This window comes from Zootermopsis nevadensis, unplaced genomic scaffold, assembly GCF_977971745.1.
Source record: "Zootermopsis nevadensis isolate Lab colony 2312 unplaced genomic scaffold, Znev_1.0 Znev_ptg000006l, whole genome shotgun sequence".
Classification (NCBI taxonomy): Eukaryota; Metazoa; Arthropoda; class Insecta; order Blattodea; family Termopsidae; genus Zootermopsis; species Zootermopsis nevadensis.
In genome coordinates this window covers 5131989-5157298 of record NW_028259138.1, presented here as the reverse complement: position 1 = coordinate 5157298, position 25310 = coordinate 5131989, and the positions used below count along the sequence as shown (strand labels likewise).

General features: G+C 38.6%; 1 long non-coding RNA gene across 1 annotated transcript in view; it reads right to left on the bottom strand.

Moving 5' to 3' along the window:
* Window positions 1-203: 203 nt before the first annotated feature.
* Window positions 204-25310, bottom strand: part of LOC110827522 (uncharacterized) — a 40524-nt gene continuing 15417 nt past the window's right edge. Inside the window, exons 2-3 of the long non-coding RNA XR_002542361.1 lie at window positions 13964-14017; window positions 204-787 (exon numbers count right to left, since the gene is read on the bottom strand). This is a non-coding gene — a long non-coding RNA (uncharacterized LOC110827522). The remainder of the gene's footprint in view (window positions 788-13963; window positions 14018-25310) is intronic.

Sequence of the window (25310 nt, the reverse complement as noted above, 5' to 3'; positions counted from 1 at the left end):
AATAGTCTAAAGAGGAAATTTTATTTTTAGAAATCTGGAGGAAAACATTCTACCGGTCGACCGAGGAGGAGCTGGTAGGTTAACCTTAAGAAAAATCTCATGAAAGTAGGTGTAAAGGATACTATGTGGATTAAACTGGGCCAGGATTGTAACCAGTGGCGAGCTTTAGGATCTGATTTTTTATCCTTCGGGTTCTGTTAGAAGAGAATTTTATTTATTTATGTCAAATAGCAGGTACATAGAATTTCATCTTTGGCCCACAACACATCTTGCTTCCCAGTAGCGATCATAAAGTTTGCTGCTCTTCAAAGCTGGGCAGTGTTGTAGGTGGTGACTGTCCGTTTCCTCTCCTTGGTTACAAATAACACAGGATGGTTCGGTATAGATGCCAATCCGGTGGAGGTGCTTGGCTAAACAATCGTGTCCTGTATATAATCGGAATGCTGCAACTGCGTCCCGCCTGGGTCAATCTGGGATGCTCAGTAATGATTCCTTCCATTGTTTCTCTGAAATTTGTGCTGACAACTGTTGAAAGTGTTTGTTCCTCAAGGCTTGTCGTATGAATAATTGAATTGAATGGAGTGGAAAGATGATGCTTTGTTATCTATTTGCAGTACCTTACCCCCTTTCTTGGCTAGTTGGTCAGCTAATTCGTTTTCAAGTATTTGGCAATGGGCTGGTATCCACTGTAATATTATGGTTCTGTGAAGAATTTTGCGGCACTCTTGAATTTCTATAGATTTGGGGGCGCTTGTCGGTCCGATTGACTGGATTGCAGCCTTAGAATCTGAAAGTAATACAGCTGTTAAAAAGCGTTCTGAGAAGTGGCATAACTGATTTACTGCTATGAGAATGGCTTCAATTTCCCCGTCAAAAGCTGTTCTATGACGGCCAGGAGGACTGTAATGGTGCACCCTGGACAACGTCTCTGACGGCAAAGTGGTCTACAAACTTGGCAAACGAATCTTCATCTTTGCATCATGGCGATAAATGGGACTGTGCTCGTTCTACCATTAACACTACATATAAAATGTACATCCTCCCTACAATAACCTACTGTTGTGAACCCCTCGTCACTGCTTCTCAACAAAATTTATATAAATTAAAAAAGACGACTTATCACCGGTGCAGTAAAAACAACTCCCGTTACTGCCATGCTTTTTCCTACGAGTAATAGAACAATACAGAAGTTAATAAACGAAAAAACAGTTACTCAATACGAAAAGCTAATCAGAATATCAGGAGAAGAATACTGGAAAAGTTATTGCTTAAGTGAACGGAAATTAAAGACACAGGAAGGATTTATACAATTTGCAACGGAATTAAAATCTGAGCTGGGATCCACAAATAAACCACAAATACTACTACAGATACAGAACCCAGTTGAGACAGATTACATTGAGTTTTACACTGATCTCCAACAAATAAGTCTCAAAAAAGTTAACAAATCCAAAAATTATGAAGGCCCTAGCACAAGAAACTATCAACATCAAATACCCAAAGGAATCATGGCTTCATGTCTATACTGATGGCTCCAAAATTGATGGGATAGAAGAGAATTGGTTAGTTGATACCTAATAAACACAAAATCCAGTGATTATGGAAATACGAGCGTATTGATAAAGAAAAAATCAGCTGCAAACAAAACTGTTTCGTTAGAGACGCCATTTAAGAAGGATAAGGAGAATAAATTCAAGGAAGAAAGAACATGGTAGAGGGACTTCATTGGTAAGAGACGTAATCATTAAGGGCACGAAACAGCTGAACAGAATTATGTCGTTGACATTTGGCTGTAATTGAGGTTCCAGGTTACAGTTTGTACTGTCTTATCAGCATTATAGTCTAACGTAAATCGGCTGTGTATTTAACTGTTTGAACATAGATCTACTGCAGATGAATGATATAGACCTGAGGAACGGCTTGACAAATTCTAAGCGGCCTACATTCCATCGCCTTTTATTTCAGTCTTTGCCATATTTAGTGTGATGTTCATTTGCAACCTAACCTTACCCCGTTTGCTGTAAGAAAATATGAATGCTGTAAAATGTCTTCGAAGCTGAGCACAGAAGAATCATAATGGCGAGTTTCCTCCGATATGATATTAAACGTGCAGAAACAGATATTTAAAGTATTTTAATATAGATGTTCACAATACACGTTCGCCGTTTGAATCCACCTAGTGAAGTTACTACAAAATGACGATCCATAACAGGAGAGGACAAATTACGGCCCGCGGTGATGTTCAGATGTTAATAATATCGCCTTTCATCGTTTCACTTTCACAAGTGTAGTAAAATAGATACGTTATTCTTACTAAAGTTATAGTTGTCCGAAAAAGTAAATAAATACGTCCCGGGGCGATGTTCAGATATTAATAAAGTGTACCCTTTAAAAATAAAGCTGTACTTTTTTAAACACAGTAAATGAAACAGGAGATATTAACGAAAATAGCATTTTAAGTCCCTAGTGTAAATACATAGGATATTCATAATTGTACACAAAAAGTCGACTGGGGCTTCTCCATTTTGTGTTTTGTGTGTGTTAACACTTTGATTTTGTGTCTAAATTAGACGTTTATGATATCGAAAACATTTTTCTGTTGCTCCAAGAAGTTATCCACAAAGTCTATTCAGTCCATGGGAATATTCAGTCAAAGCACATTTAACAAGTTTTAACCAAAAAAAATTGTCTCTCGAGAATATGTGGCCCTTTGTGTATGGCATTGTTTTCATGCTACAGGAAACATCCCATGCCAACAGAACAGAAAAGGCAGTTAATTAAATACATAAGAAAATAAGGCTTTAAAGTGGTTGGTGATGATGCTTTTTGGCCATTAATATAAGTAGTTTATATCTTATTATAAGCGAAGACATAGTAAAATACTGATACATATAAGGAAGCGTAAGATTATTCTTCATTCGATAAGCAATTATGCAAATTGAAACGATATTCACCTAGATATTTGGCGGAGACTAAATACAGGAAATGCATCCTATTTTGCAGTTCAAAATATTTTGTCTTCCTGTCTGATTTCTTAGAACTTAAAGATTAAAATATACAAAACAATAATTTTGCCAGTTGTTTTGTATGGGTGTGAACCATGGTTTCCAACTCTGACAGAGATACACAGATTGCAGGTGTTTGAGAACAGGGTGTTGAGGAGGATATTTGGGCCTAAGAGAGAAGACAATGGGGTCTGGAGAAAACTGCATAATGATGAGCTTAAAAATCTGTACTTCTCCCCCAACATATTTAGGGCGATGAAGTCTAGAAGAATGAGATGGGCAGTGCATGTGGTGCTCATGCTACCTCCATCATTAGAGCGATAAGTCGCCGTGATGATGGCTGGATCAAGGACCTTTGAAACGTCGGTAAACTTTTACTGGACGACATGGCGCAACAACACAGAAGACGGCCGTCTAAAATTTGGTAATAAACTCCTAAATTTGTATATATTCTGAAAGAAGTGGTTGCGTAGAATGAGAAAGTACTTGGTCCACTCTTACTGATTTGCCTTTCACTTCAGTGAAAAAGAAGACCAGGTTAGTTTACTGTTGTGTATTACACTCTAGATACGTATTAAAGATGCCGTAGTTTTCACACATTCGCAATAAAACAATTTGTAAACAACCATACACTGTCAGTGATAGAAATGAAACATTTTTCTGCTAACGACGATACTCTTAGCAGTTCTGACCCTGGCACTGATCGACAGTCAAGTTTTTGCTAAGCCGTGAAATGTTTGACATACAGGCTACCAGAACTAATTCGGAATCCTTATTCACGTCTATTGTTGACGTTTATAAATGTAATTTTTTGTTATAACAGCAAATATGCATGAACTGTACGTATCGATGAATTAATTACCGGTTTAATTAGAACCTTGTCGTTTAGAAATTTATACATAAATGTTTAAATTGCACAAGGAATTATGGCTAATGTGTCAGTACGTCAAATAAGCACCAAAAGTGTAGCTATTTACTAGGCAAAGCAGTTGAGAAACTGATATTTGGTCACGAGGTGAAAACATGTAAACCAAATCTTCATTACAGTGTTCAAAATATCCCGTTAATAGATGTCCATCATGAGTCATGAATTTAGTCTACACCCCCACATTCTACTAATTTATGAGTCACTTCACATTATAGTTCCATCTACCAAGTGGTCTGTTATTCATACCTTCCAATTAAAGATTTCAATGCCGTTCTCATTTCTCCTTGCGTGCTAAATGAGTAACTTTATTGCAGTTCTACGCGATGAATGATAAAAGAGTTACAATGTTCCTTATACAATTTTCTTAATCCTGCTCTTACTTTCTATCTGTTACGTGCAAATATTTTGTTCACTTTCTTCACAGTCACTTTTAAATTGTGTCCTATCCTTAGACTGATAGACTAAATTACATACCAATGTAAAACAACGGGTAAAGAACTGTCATGTTTTAGATCGCAGAGTCGCCAATCGTACCGATGCTGAGAGTCAGGAGATGGGTAATTGAAAACAAATCGTTCCGTAATCTGACAAACCTAACCTAACCCAACTTAAGCAAACCGAAGCTAACCCAACCTAAACTGAACTGAACTAACCCTTCCTAACCTAAACTGACTTTACCTAAGATAAGATAAGCAAACTTAAGCTAACTAATCTAACCTAACCTAACCTGATGTACAAAAGCAAAATACCCATCGAAACTAACATCGAACTCTTGTTTGAGTTGTGCAGATAAGATAATTTCTGAAGAGTTCCGTGTTCTAATGTTGATTTTCTGCCTCACTGCCGTACCGGACAGTATACGAATATTGACGATGCAGTTAGTTTTTCCTGATCATTGAACTATAAGAGCAAATCACGGAAAGGAAGGTCGTGTTTACTAAGATTTTTGTGGAAGCAGGAAGATGCGTTTTAAAAGGACAAAACTCAAGTTAATTTGCCAGGTCACTGGGCATCTGAATTGGGCTCCATCATATGTAACATGTCAAAATGAAAAGTATCATGAAAATATGGATGGAGATGGAAATATTGATTCTTCAGCAAATGATTCTTAGTGCATACTTCCGATGTACGTGAAGCGTTCGCTTATCCATCACTGTGTGTCATTTCGCACGCCACATCTAGAATTAACAATGTTTATCGTGTTTTCTTGTGAATGTAACTTAGATTCTTTGTAATGTTACTTATCTTCAGTGTGTAAGAATGTCTTCAATGGATATTTTATTAGTAAAGATGTACTCTTTACAGCCAGAATCGTCTTAGGTGTCTATTCTTAATTACCTTTAGCATACTCCTATCAAAATTAATCAAATTAATAATGTAACTAGCCTGGGGAAGAATAATTGGCCCAACTCTTATTTGTGTCATAAAAAAGAAATCATTAAAATCGTGACGAATATCTTTGAAACTAATTACTGTAGATGTAACTGCAAAGACGAATGCTATTCAGTTTAGAAACAATAATTTTTCCCACTTTATTAAACGACTCCTGTCTAATGATTATACCTATGATACGATAAATATAAACCATTTTGTTGATTTATGTACAATAAAACGCCGTTTTGCTATGGATCATCATCATCGATCATTTATTCTGTAGTTCACCGACATGTAGGGGCTACATAAAGCAACATTTATTTTGCTTCCTAAGTAATCGGAGATTCGAACTGAGCGGGCTACGTCCTCAGTACAATTAAGTCCATTACCGCTGAGCATACCGGTAAACAGGATCTGCTTCAGAAGCAAAGAGAGAACGATGACAATCGCAAATGTTCAGTCACTTGTCAATACAGGACCAAAATCTATATAAAGTACACGAAGGACAAAGTGTCCAGCAGGCGATCACGTAAGAATGAAAGTTGAAGACGAGCATAACCGACGATGGCAATTGCCCGTTTCATCTGCACAAATGTTGTTCTGTACTTGCCATTCTGAACTTCATGACTATAGAAAGCCGGAATATTTACCAATACAAGCAGAACTGATATACAGCATCCCACAAGGTAGACAGTCCACTGAATTCCCTTTAATTCCCGGGCTGACAATAAGCAATCAAAACCATAGTAGAAAGATGACGCAGAACACAAAATACACACTTCAGTTGTCAACAGAACATCACACCAAGAGATCTGCAATGCGGACATAATGGAACAGAAGGCTCTGATGCATGAGATAACATTCAAATTAGGAGTGGACTAATTATGACCCGCGGGACGGTTACCGCCCATGAAGGAATTCATTCCGGCACATGACGTTCGGTTATTGTTCCAAACACGGGCTTCTCAGAATTATTTACTTTCTCGTACGAAGTAGAGAGGTCTATTTTCGCAAGAAACTCGAGATGCCATATACACGAAAATGCAGTTTTAAGGTCACAGTACACGCAGGTCTCTTTAATAATGTAACAGATTATAATATTAACCGAATACAAAGACGTCGAATAAATTCAGTCCAGGTCATGTTTCATTTGTGATAGCACCAATCAAATTTAGGGATATCACATCTGACGAATGTTACTTTTGTCTTTTCAAAAACGATCATATCGCTTTTATGTTCAGTTGACTTCTTAATATTTTCGGAAGTTTTGAATTTTTCTCGCGGTGAATTCCAAATAGACCCATCCAGAAATCGAGTGAATTTCCCTATTCCATATCTTCAACCAATTCGTGAAACACATATTATTATTGAGAGTAAGTGTCATACTTGTTTACTTTTTCATACTTTTATTTCTGACTTTGTTAGTTATCAACACATTCGTTTACTGCCGCAATTATTCGTATATTGATATGCCCCTGAATAATTCTACTTCTTGTTATCACAGCCATTCATAAACTGTCGTCTGAATGAAAATTCTTTTTATAGCTTTTTCATGAAAGTAAATGTACTTTCTATTAAGCTGGTCGGTAGCAGTTATTCCTTTTCATAGTGAAGTAAAGATGAAGTAGCAACACCAATTAGTGAAACCTTTGCCATACAAACGTACAAAAAGTAGTACAATTATGGTTCTTTACAGCTCTTGGAATGCTAAAATATAATTATAAAGGGCACTTTAAGGAAACAGACTAATAAACAAACGAGTACAAGAAAATAAATATGATCTGTTCTAATAAATCGAAATGAGCATATTAAAATAGAGTAGCAGACGGTTAGAAACAACGAATTAGTGCTTTGCATAAATACAGTCGTCTGCCAGAAATTGTTCCTCTAATAAAAAATAAAATCCATATTCATTCTAATAATTTATATTTAACAAAAATTATAGTTGTGAAAATTATCGAGTACAATTGTATCGTCACGATCCTCATTTGTTTCGGCGGGAACTTTGTAGCGTACCACGATTCACAGGCCTACTACGATGCTCTCGCCTGTAGCATAGCTAATGGAAATACGTTTTGTGTAAGAGCCCAAGTTCTTGTATCTAACTCGGAGACAGGATCACTATCACTACATGGGTTTACTATTGTTACTGCATACTAGTAAAAATAAAAAAATCTGAGTGCGTAGTTAGATGTAAGCTCATAGCAAAGATCGTTAAAATCGTAAACAATTAATCTAAGGAGTGAAAAGTTTTGCACGTCTTACTTGACACGTGATAGGGCTCAGAAGTTTTCATTTCTAGGTTTTCCCAATATTCGATCGGCTTATTCAATAACTGACAAGTAAAATCCCTAGTAATGACTGCGCTACAACGTCAGCTGACGATGAAATATACGCACCATAATGACTTCTGCAACAAAAGAAGCCAAAAGAATCCTCCTGACGTACTCCTTCCTCACTACGACGTACTACAGCATAATGTTCTTAATTACGCAAGGAGGAAAACCCCTTCAAAGAGTGACAGACAGAGGCCCTGGGCCATCTGAACCGGTTAGGTTAGAAATATTTTGAATTGAAATTTGTTTATATACCTCTAACAATAATTCACACAGTGTTATGTTTAGCACTGACATCTTGTTCAGTCAATTGTTTTGACTTCATCCCTCTGTGTTTTTATATTTACTCCAAGTAATGATTATTCTCTTGAGAAGATTTATGAACACAGAGCTCCAGTTATTTGTGGTAGTCACAGATTTTCAGCTATAAGTTATTAGAAATCTTGATACATTATTAGGTAAACAACTGTGTTCCTAACACGTTCCAACCTTTCCCGCCATCTTTGGATAACGCAGTAATTAACCTGTCGTTTCAACTTCGGCTTTTTTCTTAGCTTATGTTTGAAAGAATTTATTTCGAATTATCCAGGACAAATGTTGACATATTTAAGGAAGCCACCAAAATATTTAATATTATCCGCTACAATTTCTTGCAGACAACTGAACTATCCCAACTATGTGTTTCACATTTTATAATACCGGAACTCAAAAATAGATTTGTTCAGTCAGACATGTTGAAAATCTCGTAGGTAGGCAGATAGGCGTTCCAAGTACCTAAGTTAATTTGACTTTCGGTGGTCGATATAAGCTCCCCAGAGACACCTCGTCATTTTGAGTCATAAGGATGTGAACTTTCATCAAAACATTATAAGAGAATAGTAAATGGAACACACGGCCGAAATACCTTACCTGGTACACTACGTATCTAATAAAAAAAAGTAAAGTAAAGTTTGTCCCACTATACGCCATGCAGGCGTTTGGGGTGAGTGGAGGTATAGCTCCTCTCTTCCTTGACCTCGGCACTAGATGGGGGTGAGTGGTCAGCATCACGCCCCGGCCGGCTTTACCCCCGGGAAAGACCCCCGGTACCCATTGTAGAGGAGGCTGGGTGGGCCCCAGAGCCGGTCTGGACGCAGAGGCTAGAGGAAAAATCCTCTGCCCCCGTCGGGGATCAAACCCCGGTCGTCCAGCCCGTAGCTAGTCACTATACTGACTGAGCTATCCCGGCTCATACTACGTATCTAATACCTGTATAATTATACCAACGAAAGTATAAACATATACATGATTGATCTGTTGTTCTAAGAGCGTCAGACAACTTTGTTTTTACTTAATTACCTTATTCACTTAATTGTTCTTTCTTTAACATTTATTATTTACCTTATGTATTTTCATTATTGTCTTATATCTCCTCAAATGGTAGGCTTTTCCATGAACCGGCATGATAAATTGCTCTCTTCTGAACTACACATACTGCTGTTTATTATTCACTCATAAAAATAAATATCTTCTAGTATCTTGCCATACTTATTTCCTGTATGTTATATTTTTCGTTCCTTGCATGAGGTGAAGTCATGTCTGTTCGTCGATAAGCAAATTTCGTCTCCGAAATTACCTAAGGTATTTTCATTAAATTTAGTATTTGCAGTCTGCACTGTATATTGTCGAAGGAATTTTACTTTGGCCAATAAATATGTTTTTACGTAAAGCCCAGAAATAACTTTCTTGATTTTTTCTAAAACAGCTCATCGTAAAAACATTGTTACCTAACATGCAATAAAATGTTTTCACAAGTGCAACTTTTACTTCAGTCATTTTCCGATATGACCATGGCAGCTTTTCCCAATCGGTAAAGTTGACACCTGTTCAGGGCAATCAGATATTAGAGACCCTCACCATATGCTTAACATGTCCCAATATTGTGAAGGATTATCAAAATACAAGGAAAATGCACACAGTACAGTAAGGTAAGGTTATCAACAGTACATTTATTTGAGCAATAAATGCACATCAAGTCTAATGATAGCAAAGAATGAATTTGGAAAATATGTGTAATCTATTGAATTACACTTTTCCACCCTTGTAAACTTCTGAATAATTTTTCTCTCTTTCCTGGCTCCACGCATTTTGATGCCACTGATTAAATGTATTTTCAGTTGCACAACCTGACTTGATGCTACAACAACAAGTTGGCTCAACTCAGCGAACTTTATCATGTCTCAGATACACAGACCATAAATGCATAATCGCAGTATCTCTTCTGGCGTCGTTGTCATACTGCGTAGTTCTGCGTAATGTCGACGAATATGTGCCGTTTCTGCACCAGTTATTGAAATTTTGAACGAAGAATTACAGCAAAAGGCGCAGAGAAAGAAACAAAGAATATCATGAGATGGATGTTTGCCGCAGTAATTGAGTAAGAAATTCTGCCGCATTGCTGCCAAGCAACTTGGCCTCCTAGAGGGTGGACAGCCCGCCGCCCATGCCTACTCTGTGCTTCAACTGTCTGCATCCGCTTGCCTGGGTTTGTTACGAAAACTCTTTCTTTATATTTGGCATTGCTTTATCTAACTTTCTTATTTTGTCTTTCTCCAAAGTTACGAAATATAACTTTTCTTCAAAGACAGAAAAAAACGGAGAGACAGAAAAACTCGAATATTTAGTCTGCGCCTGCACTCGTCTAATAAAGGGCCCAGAGACTGCCAAAGCTGCCCATATTGTGATATTACACGAACTGAAAATATCGAAGTGAATGGTGGTATATCTTATACGTACAGTAGAACAGTTGAAACTGGTATACTTTTTGTCTCAACTTGACTGTATTTTACAGGTACCAGGTTGTGCGGCCATAAAGGACCTACATTTTTCTATGGCATCAGGAATGCTTCCTGTTTGTTCCCTTTAATGTTCTCCGAGCTTTACGTACACTGGAAATCTGAACAGCAAGAGATTAAATCTTTTCTCTCTGTAGGCACAAAGTAGGTAGATATATTTCAGCTAAGCTCATGAAAGATATGTTGTGCGCTCACTTGTTTACTAAACAAGTCAGTCATTCGGTCAGACAATTTCTTCTTTTTATTCTTGTCGGTTTGTCTCGTTTCTTCAGTTCTTTCTTAAAACTTCCCCTACTTTAACGCCCTCTTCTTCCATTCGTCCTTCCTTTCTTTATCTCACCTTGCTTCTATCTTCCTGATTATTACTTCTTCCGCGTTTAGCCTTCTTCATTAAGATGCAGAATTTGTAGGCAAATTGTTGACACCAGCTCCTACCAGTTAATGTCTCCCAGAAAATAACGGATGTGTTACAAACAATGACTTGTTTTATATTAATTAATACCAATCTTACAATATTACTCTTAACATAAGCCAAGTAGCAATTTGGCTTAGATGCAGTCACACAAATTAAAACGACACGTGACCAATACTAGAACCACCGTAGGCTTGCTCTGTCTGGTAGGAAAACTTTGCAAATGTCTCCTTTGTTATTTAGCACACGTCGTTAATCTTGATTAAGTTTATTGCACATTAAATTCAGTTCTGTAACTTCAAACACATGACAAATTTACATTGCCTAAGAACCACTTTTTGTTTAATATACATAATATATAAATGCTTCAATTGAAAGATATAGATATCAATTAGGTCAGACAACGTTCCACTCTCCAGCAGTAGCTGGTTATTATAAACTTGAGGTACTTCGCCCATTACCACCCATTATTCATTCAATTGTTTCTTAGTTATTGAAGGAAAGAGATTAGGCCTTGCCATTACCTGCAATAATAAAGCGAAGTGAAACACTTAACATGCTTTTTGTTTCACAGCCTCGAAGTTGTAAAAATTACCGAAATATCGACGGATTTGTTGCTTCTTTTCAAAAGATCAAGGAAACACAAAAGTACTGTCAGAGCGTTTTTACGATCAGGCCTCTAGCTGAAGTACCACCTATCGCCCTGTGTTTATTATATAAAATGCAATGAACGAATTAAACTCTTAATAATTTAGGTATATACGCGCAATTTTAGATGATTTATTCATGCATGCATCCTTAATGAAAGTCATAAAAACGAAAGAAAACAGGTGCTTTCAACTTGTAACTGACAAACAAAAATTAGTACGCTGCAAGAAACAAGCACTGTATTATTTTGTACTTACGAGCCGGGATAGCTCAGTCAGTATAGTGACTAGCTACGGGCTCGATGACCAGGGTTCGATCCCCGACGGGGGCAGAGAATTTTTCCTCTAGCCTCTGCGTCCAGACCGGCTCTGGGGCCCACCCAGCCTCCTCTACAATGGGTACCGGGGTCCTTTCCCGGGGGTAAAGCCGGCCGGGGCGTGATGCTGACCACTCACCCCTATCTAGTGCCGAGGTCAAGGAAGAGAGGAGCTATACCTTCACTCCCCCCAAGCGCCTACATGGCGTATAATGGGACAAACTTTACTTTACTTTACTTACAGTATAATTCAGGTTCTGCAAACGAGAATGTGTCACATCCCTTGCACCAGGCTACTTATTTATCGCCGTTGCTACGTACTGTTAAGTTTTGTATATCGGCTGTATCGTTTTTTACATTAAACCGTATATGATTTCCTTGCAGCTAAACAGCAGAAGACATACGAAAGACCGTTTATGTATTAGACGCCTTATGTGACCTCGTACCAACGAGGAGGCAGGTGGGCACATGGAAACTAGAGACAATGTTGAGGCTAATGTAACGTTAACAAGCTGTGATCAGGCAGAGGGATGTATATATAAGCGCGCTGCTTCGTGAACGAAAATTCTTACCTACCAAGATTAGACCTAACTCGTATTACTGACGTTGGCATGATAAGTCCGATGTTGTTATTCTGCCTCTACCACACTGAAGAAAGAACCAGCAAGCTCCTCTGGAACGTATTCCACATATCGCAATACTCAGAAGACTGTGCATACAATGAACAGCTGATGTTTGCTTACTCTGTCTGCAAGTTACAATTCAGTCTTTTTACAGCTACTCGTACACATGATTGGCTTAAAATGTCAAATGATGAGCGGAGGGGTTTCATGCATAGTGTTACACGTTTCAAGGCTATGTATCTTGTTCGTAACATGAGAAGTGTTAGTTTTGGAATAAAATAGTCTTCGGGGTATGTATACACCAGCCTTTGAACAAATTCGTGCAGCGTGTTTGTTTCAAAAGTGGAGAACAGGTTTTTCAATGTGCAACAAACTGACCCCGAACATAAAATAAGGAAGTCTCAGAGTATTTTGGGGATATAACAAAATCCCTGTTTAAGTCTCACTGTTTCCGACTCAAGCAGAATCTCTCTTCCTAGTTAAGTACGGTCTCTATTAGTCCTAGCAGGTAGGTAGCAGCTGGATTAACCCTCACAGAATTAGCATAATAGTATACTCTGAGGGCACAGAATTCGATTGTCATTTGATGGCCGGTGCCGTGTAATACACTAGCCAGATGGCAGTGCTCGTCGCTCTGTGTCTAGCATAATAGAGCCAATTAGCGGCAGCGTCACTTCAAGTTTTATTTTATAACAAAACGCATTTAAGGTGACTTAGAAGGAAACTGGAAATACGCGAATTAATATGGCGTTTTGCAGTCTCCATTTTACAGGTAAATTTGCGTTGATATTTGAAGTAATTAAAATAATTATATATTTGTTTACCGTCAAATCACAATAAAATAATAAGATAAGATAATTAAAATGATTAAAATATCATCTTATGTTCCATATCGAGCATTCGATTTACATCGGAACATTCACAACATGTTTCGGTTTATCAAACCGTGATCAGGTGTAAATTATAAACTTTTAAACTCAAATTATAATTATTTATAGTTTTTACAATTTTATAATTTTATCATCTTTCTCAGTATATTTTATGAAAGTTGTGTCTAGATATTATTAATATAACATTATTGACTCAATAACGAACCTCGTTCCGAGATGGTAACACTTCTGGACCTCTCCTCGAAACACATCTGAACCGATTGCTATTTCATATATGACTGGTATAAACATCAATAACACCACCTCAACAATAATGTTATATTAATAATACCTTGACACAACTTTCATAAAATATACTGAGAAAGATGATAAAATTATAATATTGTAAAAACTATAAATAATTGTAATTTGAGTTTAAAAGTTTATAATTTACACCTGATGACGGTTTGATAAACCGAAACATGTTGTAAATGTTCCGATGTAAATCGAATGCTCGATATGGAACATAAGATGATATTTTAATCATTTTAATTATCTTAACTTACTATTTTATTGTGATTTGACGGTAAACAAATATAATAATTATTTTATACTTACCTGCTTAGAAGCTACCTCCTTATGATTTCAATCTCCCTTGCAGATCCAAATCATCTGAAAGAAACAAACTTTCTTTGTTTTATTTTTCTCTATCATTTACAAATTTGTATTCTTATTTTTGTTCTCAGTCTCTCCCGTTATGACCATTTCCCCTTCTTCCTTCCTTCCTCGTCTTCATTGTCGTTGCTTATTTGTCTAGTTCTCTCCTTTTACATCAGTGGCTAGTATCGTATTAAAAACAATGACACAAATGCGTCGAATTCATAAGTAAACTTCAGTTATAAAATATAACGTTACCTAAATTTGTGATTATTAATATTTAAGAAGAAAGCATATACATGAAACTATTTAACTTGCCATCCTGAAGTCGCTGAACGCGACCCCAGTGAATTTATTCATTGCGGTGTTACAATACTGTTGAAATAAGGCGATGTATCATCTTAGCGGAAAACCAGTGGCGTGCGGTACTATTTTCGTAACGGAAGCAGTGGTATCTTTTGGTTTTGAAGTTGACAGTCAATTCGAGACTTGCCGAACATTACAAGTTGCATTGTTGAAACAATGTAGGTTTCAGAGTTCTTATGTTGTTTCAGTGCTGTATGAAGTTTGTTGATATCACCGAATCCAGTCTTGTTCCATATTTTCTTTTCATTCAGAAATAATAGACATGACCAACAAAACGATTTTCCTATGTTACGGCAACCGGACAGCTACTCTGTTTTATAATACTGTTCAAAATTAAATTTCCTCACACATGATGTGGTTTGTGTTTTAAGTTCTGGCAAGTCGCATGTTGGTCATCCTCTTTCTATAGTTATTTTTTTTCCAGAAAAGTCCCTACACATAAATCTCCGTTTTAAAAGGCGTTCGATTGCACAGTCACATGGAGGTTCTCTGCCAACGTTCATTTTAGCTGTGCGTGTAGTCTAATCAATCCCCTGCCAATTGTACCACGAGATTGGAAATGCTTCCCTTGCACGCGGATCGTTTACTTTCTGGAGTTAAAAAAGGTTCAATATACGACCACAAATACAATCCTGCACCATCTAAATATGCACGTGCAACAGTATTTTAATAAAACTTGATGTTGCTTACAACACCCAACAAGAACTGGGGTGGAACGAACTCGAAGATTAACGAAAGGAAACTGTAACTACCCCAAGGACACTCGCTGCCAGCGGTCCGGTCTCTTGCTTCGCCACACGCTACGTTCTTGAGAAGATGAAAATATTCACAATCCTTAGTATTCAACTTGAATTATTTATGAATGAATTATTTTCATTTCTTAACTACGGAAGCAATGTCTCCCTTGCTTCAATGCAGAGCACGCCACTGTGGAAAACTTCCAACAGAGGCAGTTTCTGACCGTGCTTTATTGTGCCCTTGCAACAGAGAACGATACCATGACGTAAGCAGCAGAGAAATCGCGGACTTGTCCGATGAAATCGTGTGGGGTTTCAGACCTCCAAATTCGGTAACTGTACCTGTTAACAGTACTATTAGCACGGAATATAATTTCGCAATTTCTCTTGAGGCTGGTACTGGAATTTTACCGAGGCTATCTGGTCACATACACGGTATTGTCCGGTCTCATGCCCACCAGAGGTTACGGAAAGACCCACCACTCAACAAGACATACATATTCCGTTTTTCTAGGAGCTGATCCTTTCATTTCCATAGTTAACATTATTTCATGTAAATCAGAGACAAAAACACATCGCCTTTCCTACTCTTTCGAGTTTAGCAAATTCAGCATTAAGTTAATGCTGAATTTGGACATTAACTTTTGCTTTACAGTGTCAGTAATTTCTGTATATTTAAGCAAGTAGCTGGGCTGACGTTAATCACATAACCCCATAAAATTTGTTTTTTGAATTCAGAAACAAGTAGCACACAATATACGAGGTGCGATCGGAAAGTTTCAAGACTGTGTTAATAGAGGGCGAACCGGATGTAGTACAAGCTTCTGCCGCTAGGGGGTGCGGCCTACATTCATAGTGAATCAGTGTGCCAGCCAGCATCATCGAATTAGCATTTGTTTCTTAGTTACGGGCGTTTTGGTAGTGCATTACACCGACCCTCCTGCGATTTCGGAATGGCGTGTGCATCAAATTTTGCCAAACACTCGCCAAAACGGCTACGGAAACCTATGAAATACTAAAGCAAGCATTTGGGGAGTCTGCAATGGGTCGTGCAAAAACTTTTGTGTGGCATTCACGTTTTAAAAATGGCCGAACCTCTGTCGATGATGACGAGCGTTCTGGACGACCATCTTCGAGCACAACGCCCGAAAATGTTACGAAGATTCGGCAGGCCATTCACGAAGATCGACGTCGTATCATCAACGACTTGTGCGACATTGTTGGGATAGGCTATGGGACCTGTCAGCTGATTCTAAAGAAAGAACTCCACATGCGACGCATCATGACAACGCGCCAGCGCACACCGCCCTCAAAGTTCGGCAGTTTTTGGCCTCAAACACCATGGCCGTCATCCCGCACCCTCCTTATTCGCCGGATTTAGCTCCGTGTGACTTCTTCCTCTTCCCAAAGATGAAAATTCAGCTAAAGGGAAGGAGATTTGAGACGATAGAAGAGATTCAGGCAGAATCGCAGATGGTGCTTGACAGGCTGACAAAGAAAGATTTCCAGGGATGCTTCCAGGCTTGGCAGCGGCGCTGGGATCGTTGTGTTTACTCCCAGGGGAACTACTTCGAGGGTGATGGATGAATTTAATACCTGAGATAAGTGTACGGGTTTTTATAGGCGCAGTCTAGAAACTTTCCGATCACACCTTGTACCTCCAAAATCTGGAGATATTTGTTCCAAATGTGACAACACTTTCGTCATATTTAAACAGACTGATGAACGTATCTCAAACTCGGAAACTTCCGGTATTACTCTTTTTTATTCAGTAACACACTTTTCGTTACGCATTTCCTAAATGTTTAAATATTTCTTTTTCCACAGTGACATTACTTCCATTATACCGTACCCGTATTAAAAGTAAGGTGAGGGGAAGAAAGGTTTGGATACCACTTAGAGTGTATGATATACAGGAGCCGGTTTATGGCGGATGCACGTTTTTGTCTGATGATCTGTCTGGTCATTGTCAATACTGGCGTCTCTAGGGGCTGGTCAGAATGCCATGGCGGACGGCTACTGTCCAATAACGTCACATTTTCTCTTCAGTTATGGAAAAGTTACGGAACCATGACAGCTACTTTCGTTATACTCTTTCGCTCTTGTGATCAGCTGGCTTCTTGTGTTACGAGCACGCTGTTATCGGTTTTTCTTAACAATCTGCATTGGTAAACTGTCATGAATTATACGACATTTCATGTTACAAAGTTTGTTCTTAATACTTGTCCCAGCTTCAATAACTGGATCCAGTAACTTTGATACACACAGGTTGACAATGAAATCTGCAGTATTTGCATTGGTATAAGTATGCGTCAATCAAAGAAGGAAAAAGGCAACAGAACACCTTTTGAACATCACGACTACTTATTCTCAGCAATATTCACGGCCACACATAAATATCACCAGCAGTAGATACAATGCTGATAAATAACACACCATAAGCTCATTTGAAATGCAGTGCAGCAAAAGATAAACGTAGACACATTCACTGTTACAAATTGCAAGAGATGACGACGAACATTTGTCAAATATCACGAGTATTTGCCGTGATGTCACTCCGAGCGGTTGGCTGGCTGCTTACAGTTTCTGCAATGAAACTCCGAGCCTTGATGACCGTTACAAATACATACACACGTTGGAGGGGATGGGGGAAGACCGCGAAGCGACAGCACACACGGATAGACAACCAATTCTTTCTTGTTTTCTGTCAGATGCGAAATTATTACTTTTCGAATGTCTCGAACATTCCCGTGTTGCTGTGAGCGAAAGTCGTCGATGATGGAACGAGCAAAAGGAAAGCTGTGGAAAGAAAAAAGCACTAGCACTTGAACACTAATGAAGAAAACTTATCTACATGCGTGATTTGTAGACCGACAGAACTTTTTTTCAAGGACAATAATTAATTGTATTAGTGTGTAAACTAACCCAATTTTAGCTAGAACCCAAGTGTAATTATCGACTCAGTTGCTTTGTAATAAAGCATTTTCACACTGAAACAAACGTTGCCTTTGAATAATATCGTATACAATACTAATCAGTCCGCCATCATAATTAATTTAAAAGAATCAGCAAGTCAAAACAACTTTTCACCCCCATTGTCGCCTCATTGTTCCTTGAGTGGCTTCATAGACCTGCATTTCTTCATTGACCGTATGCCATCTCTTGATTCATTTGACGCAGAGTAGCTGTGACGTATGTTGGGAGAACCCATGAGCTACATGTCCCGCCACACCTGGAGTAGCCGAGTCGCTTGCCACATGTCACGTGTCACGAGTCAAGGAGCATCTGTGTGTGTGCTACATCCATCAACACCCGACACTAGATGGAGAACCGAACCCTCCATTGCAAGGTCTCCTCCTCTCCTGAGTGATCTGTGATCTATGCCACTTCTGACACTGCTAACATGATGAATGACATGTCTGTTCAGCATTAAATATTCCTGTATGTTATTACTCTTATGGAGAGAACTTTGAGACGAATAGAGGTTTATACACTTGTTCACATGTTCGCTTTACTAAAGCAGCATTGACTATTCGCTGTTAAACCATGCACCTTTCCACAGAGAAGATGAGACTACAGTACAGCAAGCCCTCGTTGTCCGTCGCTTCTCATATTAATCGCGTAATACTTGACACAACTGTTTCCACATACGTCGAAAGGATTTCTTTATCAAACGATTCTTTAATCGCCTGGCATTCTTAAATACGACTCGCAGGGCATTAATCAAGTCACACAATTCAGTCTGTAGACACTACAGTTGTATGATTTGAGGTTTTCACAGCAGTGAGTCTGAAGAGTGCTGTCTCCTGGGTTATTGCGCCCTGATGACGGAGGCAGTATGACCTCTGAAACGTTGGTAAACATCTACCATACTACACAGCGCAACAACCTAGAAGACATAAATCTTCTTAACACTCACGTTGTTTTACAAGTCAGTAGTAAACTGACTATTTTTGTTATGATGGCTGTCTACTGGTCTGTTATATGTGGTCTTACAAGGTCTACGTCTTTTAATGCAACAACATATAGTGAATACGTTTAAACAGTTAAATATATGAGATATGAGGTTCTCAATGCAGTGGAGAAGCCGACGTTAGTCTTAGTGTAGCCCAGAAGACCAATATACATTCTTTGCATAGTTTTTACGTTTCATTGCGTGATATAACGCAGTAAGAGACGATCTGAATTAAATGCAGTGGTTGTTCAGACTTTATTCGAAACCACATCTCGAAAGACAGTTATCACCTCTCGATTACAGACGACACGCGAAAGGTGCCCCACGGTCTTGGGGGTTCCAGTCCCTCTAAGGCAGGCCTGCCAAACCCTTTTTGTTCTGCAGGCAACTTCGGCAAAATTTGGTCTGTTTGCGGGCAACATGAAGTTCAATATATAAAATGTATAATTATATATATACTTTTATCTGCGCATTTTTCTATACATTATATACAATAAATATATATTGATAATAATGTGAAGAATTTGTAACAAGTGCAATTCACAACCTTGGCTAGGGTATGTTTATTTGTAGCACATTTTTACAAAACGAATTAGTAACGTAATGTACGTCTCCATAAATTAAAAGCTCATAACCTTTTTAAAATATTATTTATATTTTAACTTATGAAAATATTAGAAACAAAACAAATCGGCAATCGTTGACAAAGTTATTTTAATCCCGTCAAAGAACAACAAGGATTTATGATAGGGTCACTTGGGAATATGGAAGAGGTGGTAAGTTTTCTTTCATAGTTCGCCAGGAAACGGGTGGAATTGCTTCGGCGTTCAACCGCGCCGTTGCCAGGGAAAGAGTTAAAAGACGTGTTCTTATTTCAAATGTCTCCGCGGGCAACATAACACCATGCCGCGGAAAATCAAGAATAGATATGTTCCAGCAATGAATTATGTTAACCTAGCGCAAATAATTACGACTCTCAATTATGGAATTTATAAGCAAATCCATTACGTGCTCGAGTTTCGAAATTTTTGGTGAATGTAACGGATTTAAGTAGGCTTATCAATTATCAAGTGCTGCAAAATGTAGGTCTATTAGGATATTTTACACCTGTAGTTGTAGTTTAAGGTTTTTAAGAAATGGGTAAGTAATGTCGAAGTAAGAATGTGTGGAGATATCCATCCGCTCCTCCTTGTGCATTCAAGGTGTAATTCTACATTAACCGCTGGATTAGGCTTACGCCTTGAAAGCAGTTTACCGAAAATGCGAAAAATAAAAAAAAGTTACATTTTTTAAAAATGTGACGGTGTTAAAACAATCATTATAAATTGTGACGTAGCTTCTCTGTGTTAGTGGGCTGTTAAACTACGTGCTACGGCATCTCAGTAGCGTGGATCGTCTTAGTTTCGTTAATTATGTGAGGTATATTTGTAAATAAGCACTCACTTGATGATGGCTGTCTTCTGGGTTGTTGCGTCATATATCTGGTAGAAGTTTACTGACGTTTGAGGTCATTGGTGCCTTCGTCATCAGGATGATGAATAAGTTTGATCCGAAGGTTTTAAAATCTCCTAACGAAGCGATAAGTAATCAGTCATAAGACACAATGAGCCCGTTACAAGGGAACGGTAACGAACAGCCAGTTTGACGAGGCTGGACCCCCTGGCCGCGAAATGTACCCTTTAAAGAAAGCTACTTCTCTTTGAACTCGCGGGAAATTTTTTTTTAAAAAAAATTAAAGCAATGCAATACAGTGAATTCCGGTTAATTGGGGCACATAGGGACTGGAAAACCTTAGCCCAATTAAGCGGCTGCCCCAATTATGCGAAGTTCCACGTAAAGAGTTAAAAGATTTGTTCCAAATAGACGGCTCCAGCGATTAACCGATGGCCCAATTAACCGGAATCTACTGTAGATTCATTCTAGACTATAACAATTGTTAGGGCCTGCCGAAAGGCGGCCATTTCACCAGAACTGAGTTTAAACAAAACGGTGATAATGTCGAGGAAAGACGTTTAGAATATTAAATGAGATTTCAGGTAAGCACGGTGGCAAGTTTATCTTCATTTGAGAGGTACTTGCTGCCTCCTTCATCAGGGCGATGAGGCAAGAAGCCTTCCTCTGAAACGTCTGTAAACTCCTACTGGACTACAATGTGTAACAACCCAGACGGCAGTCACCTGAGAAAAATTAGTTTGTCAAACTGAATTATTAAATGATTTGAAGTTTTCACGGCGGTGAGTCTGAAGATTGCTGTGTTTTGGGTTGTTGCGCCATGTAGTCTGGTAGAAGTTGACCGACGTTTCAGAGGACCGTGCTACCTCAATCATCAGGGCGATGCAATGTCGTCAAACGTCTACCAGACTACACGGCGCAACAACCCAGAAGACAAAAATCTTGAACTATTGAAGAAATTTGAGAGTGCTGTTCTCTGGGGGACGGGGTGGAAATTCCGCCCTGTGGAAAGTTTGCTGGATCAACATTTGGTGAATATTAATGGGCACCTGCAATTCTAGTCGACGTCCAGCTGTTAGGAAAATCACCGTATTTTTAATAATAATGTAAACTGTAAGTGGATAGGTGGCATAGATATATTCGGTACTAACATGAGCTTTCTTGGAGTAAATGGGGCTGAGAAAGATGCTTCACACCTGTTTTCCAGCGCAGTGTAAATTTTGCCTTTGTCAAAAAATTTATCCATGAAATAATTCTCAGAGCTCAGTTACTTAGGTACGGTTAAGTCTGTTTATAACACACAAAATCGAGGCAAATCAAATATTTTAAGTAGCCACACGGTAAATAACAATGTATTTCTTTCTACGGTTTACAAGTTTCGTGACTCCATCAAAATAAAATATTTCGGCTGAATATTAAGCCATTCTTGCAGTGCTTGTTTGCATGACCGATGCTTATTTCAGACGCAGTTTCATCTGCTCTGTTTCTTTGGTTGTTCCCAGGCCGCTGATCAATCAATTTTTAGCCTCAGAACATGTTACAGTTTCTGTTCGCCCAGAACGTGCATCAACGACACTAGTCCACCCTCCTTTGAACCTCTCCAGCCATTCGTAAACGTTTCTCTGTCTCATTCGGTATCGCCAAACTGAAACTTCATTCTCGCGTCTATTTCACAAGTTCAACGCCCTACGACCACAAAAATTCATTCACATGTCGCCGTTCTTCTCTGGTTCCGTTACCAGTGGAGCGTCCATATTACACGTGTCACTGCATTATTAATAGGCCCAGGTCTGATGCAAAAGGAATGAATGCGAATTACGCACAAATGAGGAAAGGTTCATATTGCTTGCCGGCATTTACCATGGTTACAGATATTGTCTCTTTTCTACTTTGTGACTTAAAGGCCTACCATGTGAAATAAAGTTCATTTCATTTTTAAAAATAGTAGAATGTAGCGTATACAAAAATTTCAAGTACAAATTTGCACGGTGGCAGTGTTTCGGCACTGGCAACAAAAGTTTCAGTGTAACTAAACTGCTCATTTCAGCCAACTTTACCGTACATGATGGAGTAATTGTTAAAACTCCGTATTCGGTATTTCACGAGTTTGAATCTTGCATCGTAGATGGACTATTCTGATAGGATGTCCAGTGATTTTTCTCATTCGCTCCTGACAAATACTGGGATAGTATCTTATAATAGATACCAGCGCTCGCTTCCACATCCCTTCCAAACAATTCTTCATCATCATATTACAGATCAATTGTGTACAACAACATCAGCTGAAACGCAACGTTATATTGCGAGTACCAGGGTAAAGAGATATATAAGCATCGGAAAACTACAACCGAAATATTAACGTTTACTGCTTAATTTCCTATAGGCCTATTGCCTGTAATATATCGGAAATAGCCCTTTAGTCTTCAGTTCAGTTCCTGATTATATAGTCATATTTATATATTTCTTGAAAAGGCCTTACATCTAATTTAAGAGGACTCACAAAATTAGTTTTCGTGTCCTAAATTTCTAGGACTCAAGACTCTTTTGCCTTTGTACCTGTAAAATGAACAAAAATATGCAGGGAGCATAAAACGCCTGCAGTATAGGCCTACTGTTCAGACTTCGCAACATAAACTGTTGTTCGTCGTTAAAGAAATTATGAGCTGTCTGTTTAGAATTCTGTTCTTATTTTTAGTATAACTTTTACCTTGGCGGAATAAGGCGAATCGCAAAACAAAGAGCCCAACACTAAAAAATAAAGGAAATGTATTAATGCTCCGAACGGGATTCGAAACTACGATCCCAATTCTAAGAAATCCAGAAATTTTTGAGCGATTTCGCTCATTTATGATACTGAATAATTTCGTCTCCCCTCAGGGACCCACATCAGTGGTTACGGGGACTGGCACCCGAGCTACCCAGTGCCTGGTTGTATAGCTGGGCCACCCTGCCTCCGGGGGCTGTAAAAAAGGAGGTCTGGTCATCCAGTTTGGGGGTTGGGCGTGGGGCTGACAACCCCACCCTACAAAAGCAACTTGTTACGAAATCAGAGGACTCATTCACGGTGGACTGGCAAACAGATTGTCTGTGAATGAGGAAGAATGGAAGAAGCTTTTGAAGAAGGCCAAGGTCCACACAGGGCTGTAGAGCCAATGATCATGATGATAATAATTTTGTCTGTTTATTTTCTTGCCTAGTTTTCATCCCAAGAAACAACGCACCTTCCTTCTGTACTGCATCAATTTATTTCCGTGCGTTCAACATCATTTCTTTGTTCGAAAACTGTGCCATCATGGAGGTATTCAGTACAACACGTGATATCACATTATATTGTTTTTAGAATATTAATTTAATAGTGAAAAATTATTTGTTTCTTACGGTGCACTGTCTTTCATGTATCAATTACAAGATTAAGTAGAAGGCCGAGTTGCAGAAGGGAGAAGTATTGTTTAAATCCAATACATATTATTTTAAGCTTTCAACAGTTCACATTAAGTTTAAATGACTAAAATATTTACAGAAACTTACACAGTAAAGACCTACGCTTTTATTAGTTGGATGCAGGCTCGAAGCTCAGCATTTCACGTGATTCAAGACGACAAAGAATACTCCAGTACAAGATTCAGGGGGAAAGAAAGACGAGATCTATTAGATAAATCTATTCTTTATTGCTAGGGGCAGAGGAAGTACCCTTCCTTCCCCTCTGCCTAAAGAGTGGACAGACAAAGCCAGCGTCTAGATCATCATAGGCAATTCAGACAATACATAACTATCAAAGAAATGTCTACAAGACCACTGTCACAAACCCAAAGAATACGACTCACTACGTGAATGACTTTAACTCATACAGGTTTAAGGCCACTCATTTACTATCCGGCTTACTTTTCTGTTTTTACTCCCGGTTTTTTTTAACCTATATCAGATCTGCCTACAGCTCAAAACATTTTAACTTTAGGTTCCCACAAAGTACTGAAAAATTCAGATAAGAATCAGTGAGGAGAAGATGCAGGTTCAACTACTTATAGCACAGAAGAAATTCGTGATTGTTTCCACAGATACCGTACTTAGTCATGGTTCCACCTTGTGAACGCGTGTGAGTGGTAGACGTGTATGTGGGAGGACAAAAGCTTCTCAGCCAAAGAAAGTAGTTGTTCATTACAACGGCTTATGTATAGAGTGATAGAAAAGTCATGCGACCAATACTGAAAATTTTGTCCCGTTCGATTGGTTTGTAAACTCATAGTATCGCTGTGACCGTACATAAAATAATCCACGCCAACCTCGAGCCAAGGTGCAAAACCCCAGAAGACAGCAATCTTCGAGGGGGCGTTTCTTAATTTTCTTTCTTATTTAACCGGTTAATCTTTGGAGTAACGTGTCAGAACTGAGAATATCAGCTCCATTAAATATTGTCTCGACCGTATTATTTTATTACGGAACTGTCTTCGTAGCAAAATTGAACAGCCATTATCAGGTCCAAAGATACACGGAAAGTTATGGAACGTGGTTGACTGAGGACTTAACTACGGTAATTTTAAGTGATGTCTGCACTCCTTGCAGAAAAACAGAACTACTGAAAAGGTAATCGATCACACCCGTAATGAACTTCGGTCTTGCGGCCCATAGCCAGTCATCTAACTGATAAAACGTAAAAGCGCAACAAAAATAACAGGCTCTTGTTTGTTACGCCCATGCAGTTTCTCGTACCTGAAGCGTTCCTTTTTGTTTTATCATTCTGCTTTGTCATCTCATGCTCGAAATGGTAACTCCATCACGATGACCGTTATATCATGCATGC